The 15,721-nt window shown below is 51.0% G+C and overlaps 1 long non-coding RNA gene across 1 annotated transcript in view; it reads left to right on the top strand.

The window, feature by feature from the left end:
- Nucleotides 1–4,037: 4,037 nt before the first annotated feature.
- Nucleotides 4,038–15,721, top strand: part of LOC310851983 — a 34,223-nt gene continuing 22,539 nt past the window's right edge. Inside the window, exon 1 of the long non-coding RNA XR_014567933.1 lies at nt 4,038–4,157. This is a non-coding gene — a long non-coding RNA (uncharacterized lncRNA). The remainder of the gene's footprint in view (nt 4,158–15,721) is intronic.

Below are 15,721 nucleotides of genomic sequence, written 5' to 3'. Positions count from 1 at the left end.
ACAATTAGGCAAGGGAAGCAGCCGCAGGGGCTGGCAGCCTTTATCCATCTTGGGTTTCCCCGCTGTTCTCCCAACACTTTCCCCGTTTTGTTTTGAAACAAAATTGCAGTTTAATCCCTCCTGCTTTGAATGGCAGGGAAGAGTTTCACTGACCTTCTTCTTCCTATCTCCCAGCTGCACTTTGTGGGTTCTAATAAACAAGGACGCCACAAATTTTCACCATTTGGTCCTTCGGCAAAGGAAACGCCAGCAAGTGACAGGAAGGCAGCATTGTCTGTCTGCCTGTCTGCCTGTCTGCCTGCCTGCCTGTCTGCTGAAGTGGAGATCTGAATTTCAGGGCTGTGTGTTTTGTGTGTTAGACAATTTTGTTGTTGTTGTTTTAATTCAAGTTCACAAGCTTATTGTGCTGGTCCCGGGGGCTAACCGAGAGGCGAGGTCCGAGTCCAGTCTGAGGTCGAAGGTGCGGTATGGAGGCTGTCCGTCAAAGCTGTAGCTGGGTCCAAGGCGGGGAGTCAGGTGGGTTCAGGAACTCTGGCAGAAGAACAGGACAGGGTGCAGGGAGGAACAGGCTAGCAACAATGTTGCTCCCGCAACCTGGGACTGGGGCTGACTGTCTTTTATCTGCCCCGAGGCATAGGGCGGCCCCGGTCCACAGGTGACTCGCCTCTCCTGGCCTGGAGGTGAGCACTCCTCCTGCAGGAACTCAGTTCCCTCCGCCTCTCTGCCCTGAGCCTCTGCAGCTCAGGAGAGGCTGGAGGGTTACCGAACCCAGATGCAACCTCCTTTTCCCCTGACGGGGCTGAGAGTGGAGCACCTGCAGGCAATGGGTCCTCCATCACCTCAGGGGCCAGAGCAGACTCAGCTGGTGCCTGCACCTGAGGACCCAGCACAGGCTCATGCCCCAGCCCCGGCTCAGCTGGTTCTGGAGGCAGGGACTCCTGTGCAGGCTGGGATTCCTCAGGTTCAGCCTCTGAGTCCGACTTGCAGGCCATCACACTTTTTTTTTAGCCAAAGGCCATGACAAACTTGTGCCAGGCAATAGTATTTATAAAATAATACAGAACATGCAGAGACAAAGTATATATGAACAAAGTAAAGTAAATCAATATTCTGCACCAAGAATGGGCAGTGCCTGCTGGAAGTGCAACAGCAGGGATCATCCAGTTTGTAATTTAAGGGTTAATTTTAAAGTCAACTAGGCAAGAGCAGGGTGGGTAGAGTTGTTGCTTAGCAATCAGGCAGAGGGGCATGATGTTTGGGAGTATCATGTGCCCTGATTGGGTGTGCAATTCTGAGGGAGTTTGACTCTGTTTGATTGAATGTTTTCCTTCTGTGCAGAAGGCCTGAAGCAAGAAAGACAAAGGCCACACCCTCACCTTCATTTTAAAGCCCTATTATGCCACTCTTAACTGATTTCCTCAAATAATTCTGGGAACTGTGATTTGTTAAGGATGCTGAGATTTATTAGGAGACACCTGTTCCCCCTCTCAGAGCTACAGTTCCCAGCGAGGTTCAACAATTAGCCCACCTTTCAAAGGAACTCTGGGAACTGCAGCTTTAAACAGTAATGACTAGAAAACATACTGGCCCTGGAGTTTTACAGCCATAAGGACTAGTAGCTTGCTTAAAACAGATTCTGAGGTTCTTGCTTATGTTCTGTGCCTGCGTAGAATTGCAGCTGTCCCTGTCTGCTATCTCAGATCTACCTGCCTAAAATTCACCTTCCCCTCCTAGGAGATAATTCTTTGAGTGTCACTACATGGTCCTTTTGCCTGATTGCAGTATTTGGCTCACACAAGGATGATTTGAGGTGTCTTTTATTCTAGAAACAAGTTCAAGAATTCATATCTGTGAGAGGTCTAATTGAGAGGAATGTGGTTTGTTTTTGTTTTTTGTTTATCTCTTTCATAAAAGTAGGTCCTGAGATCACTGAATGAAAGTGCCAGACTGGTTAAAGTACCTCTCAGTATAATAAGAAAGTTATGTAGCAGCAAGATGTGGTGACTCTCAATAGCTTAGATGGCTTTAGAAAAGGACCAGAGAAGCTCACGGAGGAGAGCTCTAGCAACACTTCTTTCTTTTTCTTTTTGCCTCATGACTTTTTTATTGAATTTTTTAAAAATTGAATTATGTTGCATACACAAACAATTAGAACAAAATTTACAGTCATCAAACAGATTAAGTAGATAAAAAAAGAATAAAAAATTAATACAGAAAAGTAAAATTATAATTATATAAAATTATAATATAGAAGAAGAAAGAAAGAAAGGAGTCTAGCAACACTTCTTAGGCTGCCACCTTCCATGCCCTTACCTAGGATTAGGTCTCATTGAACTCACACTTACCTCTCCTCCGCTCTTTCCAGGCATGGCCTGCGCTTTAAAGCTCTGTGTTCGAGTGCCTCTGTTTTGCTCTAGAGTTTTCCCTGTGGAAACCCACTCTTTAAAGCTCAATCAGAGCAAATGGCAATCCATGGGAAACCCAAACTGACTGAGCGCTAAAGAGAGGATTTTTGCAGGGAAAGCTCTGGGGCAAAAACACACACTCAGGTATGGAGCTTTTAAGTGTGGATCAGTGCCTGGAAAGAGTGGGGTAAAAGGTGAGTGTGAATAAGCCCTTAGTGGGCAGGCACCCTTCTGAGTACACCTGTGTATGACTGCACTGTCAGCCGTGGGGTTGGCCAATCATGGGATACCACAGTGGTTCCCAAAGTGGGTTGTATGGCCCCCGTTAGGCGGATGAGATTACATGAGGGTGTTCTCAGAGGCAAGAGGATGGCAGGAGGCATTATGGATGTGTAAATGACTGTCAGGCTTCCAAAAGCTGGTATCAGTGGATGAAGTTCATCAGTTTTGTTGAATTAATCAAACTGCATAGTTTTAATTGGATTTTGAATAAACGTGCATGGTGGCACTATGGGTTAAACCACAGAGCCTAGGACTTGCTGATCAGAAGGTTGGAGGTTCAAATCCCCACAATGGGGTGAGCTCCCATTGCTCAGTCCCTGCTCCTGCCAACCTAGCAGTTCAAAAGCACGTCAAAGTGCAAGTAGATAAATAGGTACCACTGCGGCGGGAAGGTAAACGGCGTTTCTGTGTGCTGCTCTGGTTCGCCAGAAGCGGCTTAGTCATGCTGGCCACATGACCCGGAAGCTGTATGCCGGCTCCCTCGGCCAATAAAGCGAGATGAGCGCCACAACCCCAGAGTTGGCCATGACTGGACCTAATGGTCAGGGGTCCCTTTACCTTTAACTATGCCATGTACAGCACCTTGAGCTCCTTGGAAAGAATGGTGGAATAGCAAAGCAAAGAATGAATGAATGAATGAATGAATGAATAAATGTGCCTCGGGGTGATTTGGGGAAAGACAGAATGAGAAGAAAGGGTTAAGCACCTTTCCTCCCCACCTGCTCCTGACTTAAAGCTTCTTTTCATAAAAGGAAGAGGAGAAGAATCGGAGGGGAGAAGAGATGCAAAACTCTAGACAAAGTGTTGTTTGCCCTCCCCCGCCCCTGCACAAAGCGGAAACAGAATTTGATTTGCATCCCTCATATATATTCTAATCAGCTTCCCTGTATGATTCCATATGGCAGCCAAGTTCAGAATGGAGCCGTACCTCTCGGTTGGGAAGGTGCCAGCCGGTGATGGATCAAAAATGTAGGCGCATATTCACCTCCAGGCAGCAGGTAGGTGCTGTTAATTCTCATATGAGATTAAAAAAAAAAGACAGTGCTGCATTACTGAGCATGCTGTAAGTTACAATTTTAGACTGCCCACCCCTGGGAATAAGGGAGGATGGAGCCATTTGGAAGGACTCCCCTGCTGTGCTGGAGATCTCTGGGAACATCTGCCTGGGTGAACCGCCCTGGTGGTCATCTTTCATTGACTTTGCATCTGTTCCTTTTGTTGGCACTGATTCATGGAAGACAGAAGAAGCTTGTTTTCTGCTGCTGCAGAGGGAAGGACATGAAGCAATGGATTCAAAAGACAAGAAAGGAGATTCTGACTAAACCTCACGAAGAACTTTCCGATGGTAAGAGCTGACCGACAGAGGCTCCCTTGGGAAGTGGTGGACTCTCCTTCATTGGAGGTTTTTAAGGAGAGGTTAGATGGCCATCTGTCTGGAATTCTTGAACTGTGATTCCTGCATCCCCCAGGGTAGGACTAGATGACCCCTGAGCTCCCTGCCAACTCTAAATTTCTATGATTCTACCCTTCTGGGACTTGCGCTCTGGCAGGCTAAGATGAGTGAGGCTGGGAGGCTGAGCTGCATTTGCCCAGAATCACCCTTTTAGGGTGAAGGTCTTGCAGGCCAGAGGGAATGGGAAGAACAGGCCACAGCACCCCTCTTTCTAGAGATGAAGGAACAAGGAAAAGATACCAATTATTTCCTGCTACATATTCCCCACTCTGCTGGGAAGAAACTGTACTGAAGTTTTCTCTTGCATTCCCCACCCCCTAAAAAGAGGAGGAACAGATTAAATGAAGTTCAAGAGAAGAGCAATAATTTTAATCAGAGGAGAACAACTGGGGGGGGGGGGCTGTGCAAGTGAAGCACACTTTCCCCGTGCATTATATTCCACCAATTAATTATTTAGTTACATGCTGTCTGTTATGATGAGAGATAATTAGAGGTAATTAGCTGAAAGAAAAATTAAAGGTGGGGAAAACTGCCAGTTGGTTATGAAAGGAGAGGTTCTTTAGATGACTTCGAAGATCTCAATGTTTGGCTTTTGGGGATATTTATTCCCCCTAAAAGAGGCTACCTAGTGGGGCTTGGTTGATGATGAATCTCCTTCAGGATTAACCTGAGAAGCTGTTCGCCTTTCCATAGAAGACAGTCTTCTAGAAACATTTTCCCGACTCCCAACCTCTAGGCACAATTCTCCAAGAAGTCCCACCTTCTCCATGAATGACTCCTGGTGGATCTTCCAGATGTCCCAAATTTGTTAATTAAGAGCTCCAGAAGATGCTGGCTGCTGGATCAGTCCAAAGGACCATGTTATCCCGGTGGTCAACCAGTTGCCCATGGGAAGCTTGAAAGCAGAACCTGAGCACAGCTGCACTATCCTCACTTGCATCTGGAATTCAGGTGCATACCACCTCCGACACTTGAGGTGGAGCACCATCACGAGGGCTTGCACCTTTAGTAGAATCTGCCAAGAAATTTGGTAAGAGTCACAGAAACACAGAGTTGGAAGGGACCCAAAGTGCCATCTAGTCTAGTGCAATGCAGGAATCACAGCTAAAGAATCCCTGACAGATGGCCACCCAACCTCTGCTGAAAACCTTCCAATGAAGGAAAGTCCACCATCTTCCAAGGGAGCTCGCACCACTGTTGAACAGCTCTGACCATCAGAAAATTCTTCCTAATGTTTAGTCAAAACCTCCTTTCTTGCCATTTGAATCCGTTGATTCGAGTTTCTGCCCTGCAGAAAACAAGCTTGCTCCGCGTTTCATTTGCAAGCTGCTCTGTCTCTGCCTCACCTGCAGCCCTGATTTTTTGGGAGAGGCTAAACCTGGAGAGCTGCTTTTACTGTGAGCTCCTTGGGAACAGGAAGGGGAAATTCACACGGGATAAATGAAAGGGTATCAAGAGATATCCCCCCCCCTTTCCCCATGTGGCATTCCCACCAGGATCCTCAATGTCTCCCATTCCTCTGTGAAAACAGAGAGAGAAAAAAGCCACAACTGCAAGGATAATGGATCTGCCATGTGCTTGTAGATACAATTGATATATGTAGAAAATATCAACTGCCACTGAGAGAGGGGCTGCAGAGGCCAACTCCATTAAATCTGCCGGAATTGGTACATTTGACACACAAAAATGGTTGTAACTCAAAGGCACCGCATGAATAACACAGCCTTTCAAGCCGGGGCCCACCAGTGAAATATACGGCGGCCGCCTCACCTCCAGCCCCGCCACGCAATCCGAAATCAATGCCTGCTGTTAGCTGGAGGATGGGAAGAGCCGCCCAGGAGAACATCAAGGCGGAATCCGTCTCCCCTTTAAACAAAGCTCAGAGGCTGCCCAGCACCCCCTGGGAAGCTCCCGCCTCTGGAAAGCAAACGGCAGCCCTCCCCACCAGAAGCCTTTTGAACTTGCCATTGATTCCTCCTCCCCAGCCACGGCTGCACATCATTAAAAATAATCGAAACGCCAGCCTACACAAAAGGCCCAGTGGATTTTCATACTGTGGCTAAGTGGCGGCTCCTGTGGAGTGGTGCTCTGGGTGGGCAGGAGGGAGGGAGCCTGGGTTTCCCGAAAGGGAGCTCAATTAATGGTCGGCAATAGACAACCCCACTCCCTCCCACCCAAAAAGGAGAGGATGTATCCTCCATTCAGGGCCTCTTGCCAGGATGCCCAGGACTTTAACGTAGACCCTTCCTCTCCTTTCCAGACAGAGATTTCCCAAGCCCACAACAAAATACTTCTATGAAGCCTTACCGCCCATTCTTCTTACTTGTGTACATCTCAGAAGAGGAGGAAAAGATTCCTGCATTGCTGGGGGTTAGATTAGATGATCCTTGGGATCCCTTCCAACTCTACAATTCTATGAAAAGTGTGTTTATTGTTTATTTATTGAATGCATTTCAATCCCACATTTGTCTCCAAGGACCTGCATGATACTGTGGCAGCCAATATGTTGTGCCAGCGTGGTGTAGTGGTTAAGAGTGGTGGACTTGTAATCTGGTGAACCGGGTTCGCTTCCCCGCTCCTCCACATGCAGCTGCTGGGTGACCTTGGGCTAGTCACACTTCTCTGAAGTCTCTAAGCCTCACTCACCTCACCAAGTGTTTGTTGTGGGGGAAGAAGGGAAAGGAGATTGTGAGCCGCTTTGAGACTCCTTAAGGGGAGTGAAAGGCGGGATATCAAGTCCAAACTCCTCCTCCTCCCCCCCCTCCTCCTCCTCCTCTTCTTTTTCTTTTTTTGTTTTTTTGGTAGTATAATCTTTTTGACCTGAGATTTATCTTGCACTTGGAAGTAACAGCCTTGAAATAAAGGAGGTCCCCCCTCCTGGTTGTCCACGCCCCCCCAAACAACCACGACTGGTCTGCTTACCATCACTGGGATGTTGTTTCTTAATATACAGAAACCATCTTTCCCCTGGCCTTTGGGTATGTGCACTTATAGGACTCACACTATTCCTGTGATTTGCTTTAGCTGTTTTTAACATTGAATTAAAAATGGTTACAAATGCACCTTTGGACCTGTCAATGAAGGGCAGGGAATAGGTTTAATAATGACAACAATAAGGATGCAATTGTGTGTGTGTGTGTGTTTTTGTGTGTGTGCATTGGACAGGCGCCGCTTGGGAAATGATCAGCTCGTTAAGTGCACTTTAACGAGACCTTTCCAAAATTAGCAGTTTTGGACACAGTCTGCAAGTGGCAATTTTATCAATCTGTCAATGGGATAAGAAGGTGGGAGGTGCACCCTGATTAAGGTTGTTAGATTGGGGTCATGTCCCCCCCCACCCCCACCCCCAGCATTAGCTATTATGCTCTGAGTAGCAAAGGAGCATTGCTCTAATCCAGTCATTACAAGGGTTCTTAAAAAGAGATTACAGGATTTAGTTTTGTCAATGGATTTCATAGCTGCTCAACCTAATTGGGACGCGCTCTCTGGGTAAGAGCCTTATTGTTTTTGAAAGCGGTTTAACTCCTCTTGCGCCGAAGCGCTGTTATGGAGCCAAAGGGGAACAGACAAGCCTAGATTCGGGGAAGTTGAAGCACAGCTGATGCGTCTCTCATAACCGTGTTTTTCTCTCTCTCTCATAACAGTAGAACTTGTGGATGTTCAGTGAAGCTGAATGTTGGAAGATCAGGACAGAGGAAAAACAAGTCATTTGAACAGCACATACCGTATTTTTCGCTCTATAAGACGCACCAGACCATAAGACACACCAGACCATAAGACGCACCCAGTTTTTGGAGGCGGAAAACAAGAAAAAAAAATATTCTGAATCGCAGAAGCCAGAACAGCAAGAGGGATTGCAGCGACCCCTCTTGCTGTTCTGGCTTCTGGGATAGCTGCGCAGCCTGCATTCGCCCCATAAGACGCACACACATTTCCCCTTACTTTTTAGGAGGGAAAAAGTGGGCCTTATAGAGCAAAAAATATGGTAGTTAAACTATGGAATTCCCTCCAGCAGGAGGCAGCGATGGCTTTAAAAGAGGACTGGACAAATTAATAGAGGAGAGGACTATTGATGGCTCCTGCCATGATGGCTATGCTCTGCCTCCACAGCTGGAGAGAGCAGTGGTTCTGAGTACCAGTTGCTAGAAGCCACAGGAGGACTTGTGTTCAAATCCCGCTTGCATGTTTCCCACTGGGGCATCTGGTTGGCCACTGTGAGAGGAGGATGCTGGAGTAGATGGGCCACGGGCCTGATCCAGCAGGCTCTCCTCATGCTCATCATCCCACTTGGGGAGAATCTTGGTGCAAGACAATCAGGCCCAAGTCCAGAGCATCAGGTTTTGAGGGATCTCTACTAGGCAAGAGGCTGTCAGGGGGCAGCTACTCCATTTTGATCCCAGACAAACACAGCAATGTTCTTGAGATTGAACAATGAGCTTTTCCATAGAGCCAGATGCAAAGTATTCAAATGGGTAGGGTGGGTGGGGAGTTCTAAGGTATAGGCAGGTACATTTCCTGGCAGTTGTGTTTGATCCCTATATTTATGTCCCCAGGCCAGGAAAGATGGCTGCTGGAATGAAGGGTGCTTTCCTCAGCACGCTCTTAGCACTCTCTCAGCACTGAGAAGTGCCAGACCTCAAGCCTCTAGATGCCAGCCAGGCCCAGAGACAAGCCTACAAGCTGTCTTTCCTACATTGCTGAGGGTTGGACTAGATGACCCTTCCAACTCTACAATTCCACCTGAAACATGTTAAATGCATTCACACACATTTAATGTCCCCTCTAGTTGGGCTCTCAATCTATGTGCAGAGTTGTGGGCACAGCCCCAAATAACACTTGCACTATTTTTTTAAAAAAGGCAAGTTTCTAGTCCTCAAGCTGGGGACTGTGAGGATGGAAGAAGGTAACAGGCAATCTATAGGCTAGCTGAAGGTTTATTCACGCGAGCTGCTTACTCTCGTCGTGGGCGAGCTGCCTATAAGGAACCCACAGTACAGTTCTTTATTCTGAGAGAGAATTCTGTTCGATGTCACACCTTCTGTCCACTGGTATGGCCCGTCCATCATATTCATTGCCCGCCTTCCTTCTTATAGCCAGGCACCAAATGTATATCCATCTTGCAAAATGCTTTTGTCAGAAGACCCGGAAAATGCATTAAGAAGGGAGAGCGAATGGAATTGGTGAGGGTCAGGCTGAGATAAAGAAACACTAGACTTTTATTAACCATAGAGGGGAGTTAAGGTCTGAGACTTATCCCGTCCGCTTATTATTATGGGTTTTGTATTCTCTAAAGAGCAGAGAAAATGGCATCCTTCCAGGAAAGGAGCCAGAGCAGAAAATGCCTGCCTGCCTTCTGATTTAATCCCCCTCCCTTTAAATATTGATTCTTCTTTTTTAATCAAGGAGGGGAAAGAAAAAGAGAAAGGGGGAGGGGTGGAGAGGGGTGGGGAGGGGCCCTTGTATCTGAAAAAGTATAAGCCAGCATGGAGGAAAGAGTTGAATTTCTAATCAAGTTAAATCTATCTGCGCTAGAGAGGAGCATTTGAGCTGTTTTCTCCTGGGTTCAAAAAGACAATCTGACAAAGTGGAAAGGAAGAGACCTTTGCTGCTGGGTGAGAAACAAGGCAATGAAATTAAAGCTTCTTCCAGGTGCCTTGAGCTTCTTGGCTGCTTTTGGCCTTGCTCAAGGCATTAGATTTTGGTTTATTAAAACAAACAAACAAACAAACAAACAAACAAACAAACAAACAAACAAACACCCTTCTGTCTTGGCCAAAACTCAGTGGCAGGATTGATGGCTGGCATGCAGAACATACCAGGATCAGACCCCCTGGCAGCAGCTTCATGCAGGCAGGGCTGGGAAAGTCTCCCACCTGAAACTGTGCAAAGTCATGGCCAGTCAGAGCAGGAGACTAGTAGTAGCTTTCTATGCTGATAAATGTCACAAAAGCCCTTCTGGATCAGACTGAGAAGGTCCATCTGGCCCAGGAGCCTGCTGTCAATGGGCAGCCATCAGACACCTTTGGGAAGCCCACAAGGAGGCCATGAGGACAGCTGCCATCTCCTGCCCTCCTTACAGCAAGTAGGATTGCATAAAGCCACCATGGGTAGGGGTATGCTCACATTCATTCATTCCATTTATTGCATTTATTTATTGGCCACCTCCCCCCCCCCCCGAATAGCTCAAGGTGGCATACATGATTCTCCCTTTCTGTATTTAATCCCCATAACAACCCTGTGAGGTAGGCTGGGCTGAGAGACTGTGACTGGCATCTAAGGCCACACTCAGTGAGTGTGATGGCCTGGGATTCTGATTCAGAGGATGAACCAGAGGAATCCCAGCCTGCACAGGAGTCCCCGCCTCCAGGGCCGGCTGAACTGGGGCAAGGCCTAGATGCTGAAGAGCCTGCACCTGTGGCAGAGCACCAGGAGCTGGCCCCAGGTGAAACCCTTCTGGCCCCAGAGGGGCTTGAGGGCTCAGTGGCTACAGGTGAGCCTCCTCCAGGGCCCAGTAACCCTTCGGCCTCTCCTGATCTGCAGAGGCTTAGGGCAGAGAGGCGAAGGGAACTGGTTGCTCCCAGGAGGAGTGCTCGCCTTAAGGTCAGAGGAGGCGGGGCTCCTGGGGGCCGGGACCGCCCCCGGCCTTAGAAGAGGATAAAAGCCTAGTCAGCTCGGTCCCAGGTTGCGGGAGCAACGTCGTTGTTGGCTTCGGACCTTCCTGTGTTCCTGACCCCTGCTCGGCCTCCTGTTCCTGATCATCCGGTATTCCTGTTCCCTGCTCGGTCTCCTGTTCCAGCGTTCCTGTTCCCCGCCCGGCTCTCCGCCTCGGACCTCGCCCCTCTTCGTGTGGACTCTGCTTACGCCCACGGTACCTTACCCCCGGGACCAGCACAGTTTGCTCCCGCCCCACCCGCACTCCCCCTTCGTTGGGGTGCGTTCGGGAAGAGCCAGAGGCCATGGCTGACCAGGCTGCTGCGCTGGTGGCTTTGGCCCAGGAGAACCAGGCCTTGACTCACACCGTGCAGCAGCTCAGCGACGCGGTTACGGCACTTCAGCAGCGCTTGGAAGCCCTACCGGCTCCTGGGGCCGACGCCCCGGCTCCTGGCAAGTACCCAGTGGCTTTGCCTGAGAAATTTGATGGGGCCCCGGCCAGCTTTCCCATGTTCCTTGCCCAGGCCAAACTGTATATTCAGGGGCGAGCCCGGAACTTTCCTGACAACCGCACCAAGGTGACCTTTTGATTAGTTTGTTAAAGGACCAGGCGGCCAAGTGGGCATTGCCGCTACTCAGGCAAGACTCCCCCTTGCTTGCAGACTATATGGGGTTTTGCAACCATTTGGAGGCCGCGTTCGGCAGCCCCCAGAAGGAGAGTCAGGCCAACCGGGCAATTAGGCGTTTGAAACAGGGCAAGTCTACTGCGGCCGCCTACACCATGGAATTTCGGTTGTTGGCGCAAGACTTGTCTTGGAATGACTCTGCACTTCGGGACCAGTATCTTGAGGGGCTTTCGGATGAGATACTGGACCAGCTGGCCGTGATGGATCGTCCCACCATGCTGGACGCCCTTTTTCAGCGGAGCCTGCAGATAGACGATCGGTTGGAGGACCGTCGCCAGGCCCGGGACCGCCAGCACCCCCGGCTCCTGGCTCCAGTCCTTCCCAGCAGGTCCATGCCCACAGCTGAGTTGCCGGACGAGCCAACGCAACTCGGGGCTGTGCGACCTCGCCTCTCCCCCTCGGAGAAGACGCGGCGTCGGGAGGGGAACCTGTGTCTTTACTGCGGTGGGAGTGGACATTATGCCTGATCCTGTCCCGAGAAGATGCCAGTCGCAGGAAAACCGCCAACCTCGGTAGCCAAAGGCCCTAGCAACCTGGGGTCCCAAACCATGCAAGAGGGCGCCAATCTTACAACACCCTGACCCCTCTCGACCCTTTGTGGTGGAGACCGACGCCTCCAGTACGGCTCTCGGTGCCGTCCTGTCTCAACAGAATGGACCTGAAGCGCTACTCTTACCCTGTGCCTTCTATTCCCGCCAGCTCCTACCAGCGGAGCGTAACTATACTGTGTGGGAGCGGGAACTACTGGCCATCAAGGTGGCCTTTGAGGTCTGGCGCCACCATCTTGAGGGGGCACAACATCCGGTGGAGGTGAGAACCGACCACCGGAACCTGGAGTACCTCCAGACCACCCGCAAGCTGAACCAAAGACAGATCCGGTGGGCGTTGTTCTTTTCCTGGTTCCAGTTCCGGATCCACTATATCCCTAGCTCTCAGAACCAGAAAGCGGATGCCCTGTCCCGGAAACCTGAAGACAACGCAGACACGGTACAGCAAGCAGTACCCACCACGATCCTACCTCCAGCTGCATTCCTGGCCACCCAGGAGGCGGAGCCACTGCAGGCTCGGGTGCGGGAACAGCAGCAGGTCGACGCTTGGGCCCAGGAACGACTCCGGGAGCTGGCTGAGGGGTCCAGCCCTCAGTATCCGGGGCTGGTCCTGCATCAGGGCCTTCTGCTGCACCACGGTCGTCTGTATATCCCGCCAGGACCACTGCGGCTGGAGGTTCTCCGGATGGCTCATGATGCCCCAGCAGTGGGGCATTTTGGACGGTATCGGACCACCCATCTGGTAAGTCGTGAGTTTTGGTGGCCCCGCCTGAAGGCTGACGTGGCTCGCTACGTTGCTGGTTGTGAGGTCTGCCGGCGCGCCAAGGGCCCTACCGGGCGACCCCCCGGCCTACTTCAGCCATTGCCAGTTCCACCATGCCCTTGGCACACGGTTTCGTTGGACTTTGTAGTGGACTTACCCCCGTCTCGTGGCTGTACCTGCCTTCTAGTTTTCTCTGACCATTTCACCAAGATGGTGCACTGCGCCCCCTGCCCATCTGTACCCACAGCCAAGGAAACCGCTCAGCTGTACCTTCAGCATGTCTTCCGCCTGCATGGCCTACCTGAGCGCGTGGTGTCCGACCGGGGCGTTCAGTTCACGTCCCGGTTCTGGTGAGCATTACACCAGACTCTCGGGACAGAGGTCTGCCTCTCGTCAGCCTACCACCCACAGACCGATGGCCAGACGGAACGGGCGAACGCGGTGCTGGAGCAGTACCTCTGGTGTTACTGCAGCTACCAGCAGGATGACTGGGTCGACCACCTGGCATTGGCGGAGTTCGCCTACAACAACGCGGTGAATGCGTCCACCCACCAGACCCCGTTCCAGGCCAGTTACGGTTATCATCCACGGCTGTTTCCAGATGTGCTGCCGGCTTCCGCAGTCCCGGCGGTGATGGAGTGGCTACAAGAGCTCCAGTCCCAGCAACAGCTTTTGGCGTACAAAGCCCAGGCTGACCGCCACCGCCAGGTGGGGCCGGAACTTCACGTCGGTGACCTGGTTTGGCTCTCCACTCGCCACCTCCACCCCTCTCGACCTTCGCGGAAGTTAGACGCCCGCTTCACCGGCCCGTTCCCTATCGTGGACCAAGTCTCTCCTGTGGCATTCCGTCTCCGGTTACCCGCAACCCTGAAGGTTCACCCGGTCTTCCACAGGTCCCTTCTGAGTCCGGTGGCCCCACCCGACGAGTTCCACCCGAATCGTCCCCGACCGCAGCCAGTGTTGGTTCAGGGAAAGCCTGAGTACGAGGTGGAACGCATCCTGGACTCCCGATACCGCAGGGGAAAGCTGCAGTATCTCATTGACTGGAAGGGGTACGGACCAGAGGACCGTTCCTGGGAACCAGCGGCCAACGTCCACGCACCTGCCTGCCTCCGAGAGTTCCATGCGACGTACCCCGGTAAGCCGGGTCCGGACCCTCGGTTGAGGGGGGGCCTGGGAGGGGGGATGGTGTGATGGCCTGGGATTCCGATTCAGAGGATGAACCAGAGGAATCCCAGCCTGCACAGGAGTCCCCACCTCCAGGGCCGGCTGAACTGGGGCAAGGCCTAGATGCTGAAGAGCCTGCACCTGTGGCAGAGCACCAGGAGCTGGCCCCAGGTGAAACCCTTCTGGCCCCAGAGGTGCTTGAGGACTCAGTGGCGTCAGGTGATCCTCCTCCAGGGCCCAGTAACCCTTCGGCCTCTCCTGATCTGCAGAGGCTTAGGGAAGAGAGGCGAAGGGCACTGGTTGCTCCCAGGAGGAGTGCTGCCTTAAGGCCAGAGGAGGCGGGGCTCCTGGGGGCCGGGACCGCCCCCGGCCTTAGAAGAGGATAAAAGCCTAGTCAGCTCGGTCCCAGGTTGCGGGAGCAACGTCGTTGTTGGCTTCGGACCTTCCTGTGTTCCTGACCCCTGCTCGGCCTCCTGTTCCTGACCATCCGGTGCCCCTGTTCCCTGCTCGGCCTCCTGTTCCTGATCATCCGGTGTTCCTGTTCCCTGCTCGGTCTCCTGTTCCAGCGTTCCTGTTCCCCGCCCGGCTCTCCGCCTCGGACCTTGCCCCTCTTCGTGTGGACTCTGCTTACGCCCACGGTACCTTACCCCCGGGACCAGCACAGTGAGCTTCATGGCTCAGTGGGGATTTGAATCCTGGTCTCTCTCAGGTCCTGCTCTGACATGCTATAACCACTATATCACACCGACACTCAAGGGCCTCAAAGTAAAAGAAAAAAAGCCATTTGATGTCAGATAAAAATGGTGTATATTGTCTCCCTCCTTATTCAACATAAGCAGAATTCATCATGCGAAAGGCTAGGCTGGATGAATCCCAAGCCGGAATTAAGATTGCTGGAAGAAATATCAACAACCTCAGATATGCAGATGACACAACCTCGATGGCAGAAAGTGAGGAGGAATTAAAGAACCTTTTAATGAGGGTGAAAGAGAAGAACGCAAAATATCGTCTGAAGCTCAACATCAAAAAAACGAAGATCATGGCCAGTGGTCCCATCACCTCCTGGCAAATAGAAGGGGAAGAAATGGAAGCAGTGAGAGATTTTACTTTCTTGGGCTCCATGATCACTGCAGATGGTGACAGAAGTCATGAAATTAAAAGACGCCTGCTTCTTGGGAGGAAAGCAATGACAAACCTAGACAGCATCTTAAAAAGCAGAGACATCACCTTGCCAACAAAGGTCTGTATAGTTAAAGCTATGGTTTTCCCAGTAGTGATGTATGGAAGTGAGAGCTGGACCATAAAGAAGGCTGATTGCCGAAGAATTGATGCTTTTGAATTATGGTGCTGGAGGAGACTCTTGAGAGTCCCATGGACTGCAAGAAGATCAAACCTATCCATTCTTAAGGAAATCAGCCCTGAGTGCTCACTGGAAGGACAGATCCTGAAGCTGAGGTTCCAATACTTTGGGCACCTCATGAGAAGAGAAGACTCCCTGGGAAAGACCCTGATGTTGGGAAAGATGGAGGGCACAAGGAGAAGGGGACGACAGAGGACGAGATGGTTGGACAGTGTTCTCGAAGCTACCAGTATGAGTTTGACCAAACTGCAGGAGGCAGTGGAAGACAGGAGTGCCTGGCGTGCTCTGGTCCATGGGATCACGAAGAGTCGGACACGTCTAAATGACTAAACAACAACAACAACAACAAAAATGGTGTGGCTGTTGATTTTTGTATTAGCCAGACATCAAGCTTGCTTCCATGTTT

This window comes from Podarcis gaigeae (genome assembly GCF_964106915.1).
Source record: "Podarcis gaigeae genome assembly, chromosome: 8".
Taxonomy (NCBI): Eukaryota; Metazoa; Chordata; class Lepidosauria; order Squamata; family Lacertidae; genus Podarcis; species Podarcis gaigeae.
The sequence above is the reverse complement of the archived record's forward strand: the minus strand, read 5'-3'. Positions and strand labels throughout refer to the sequence as shown.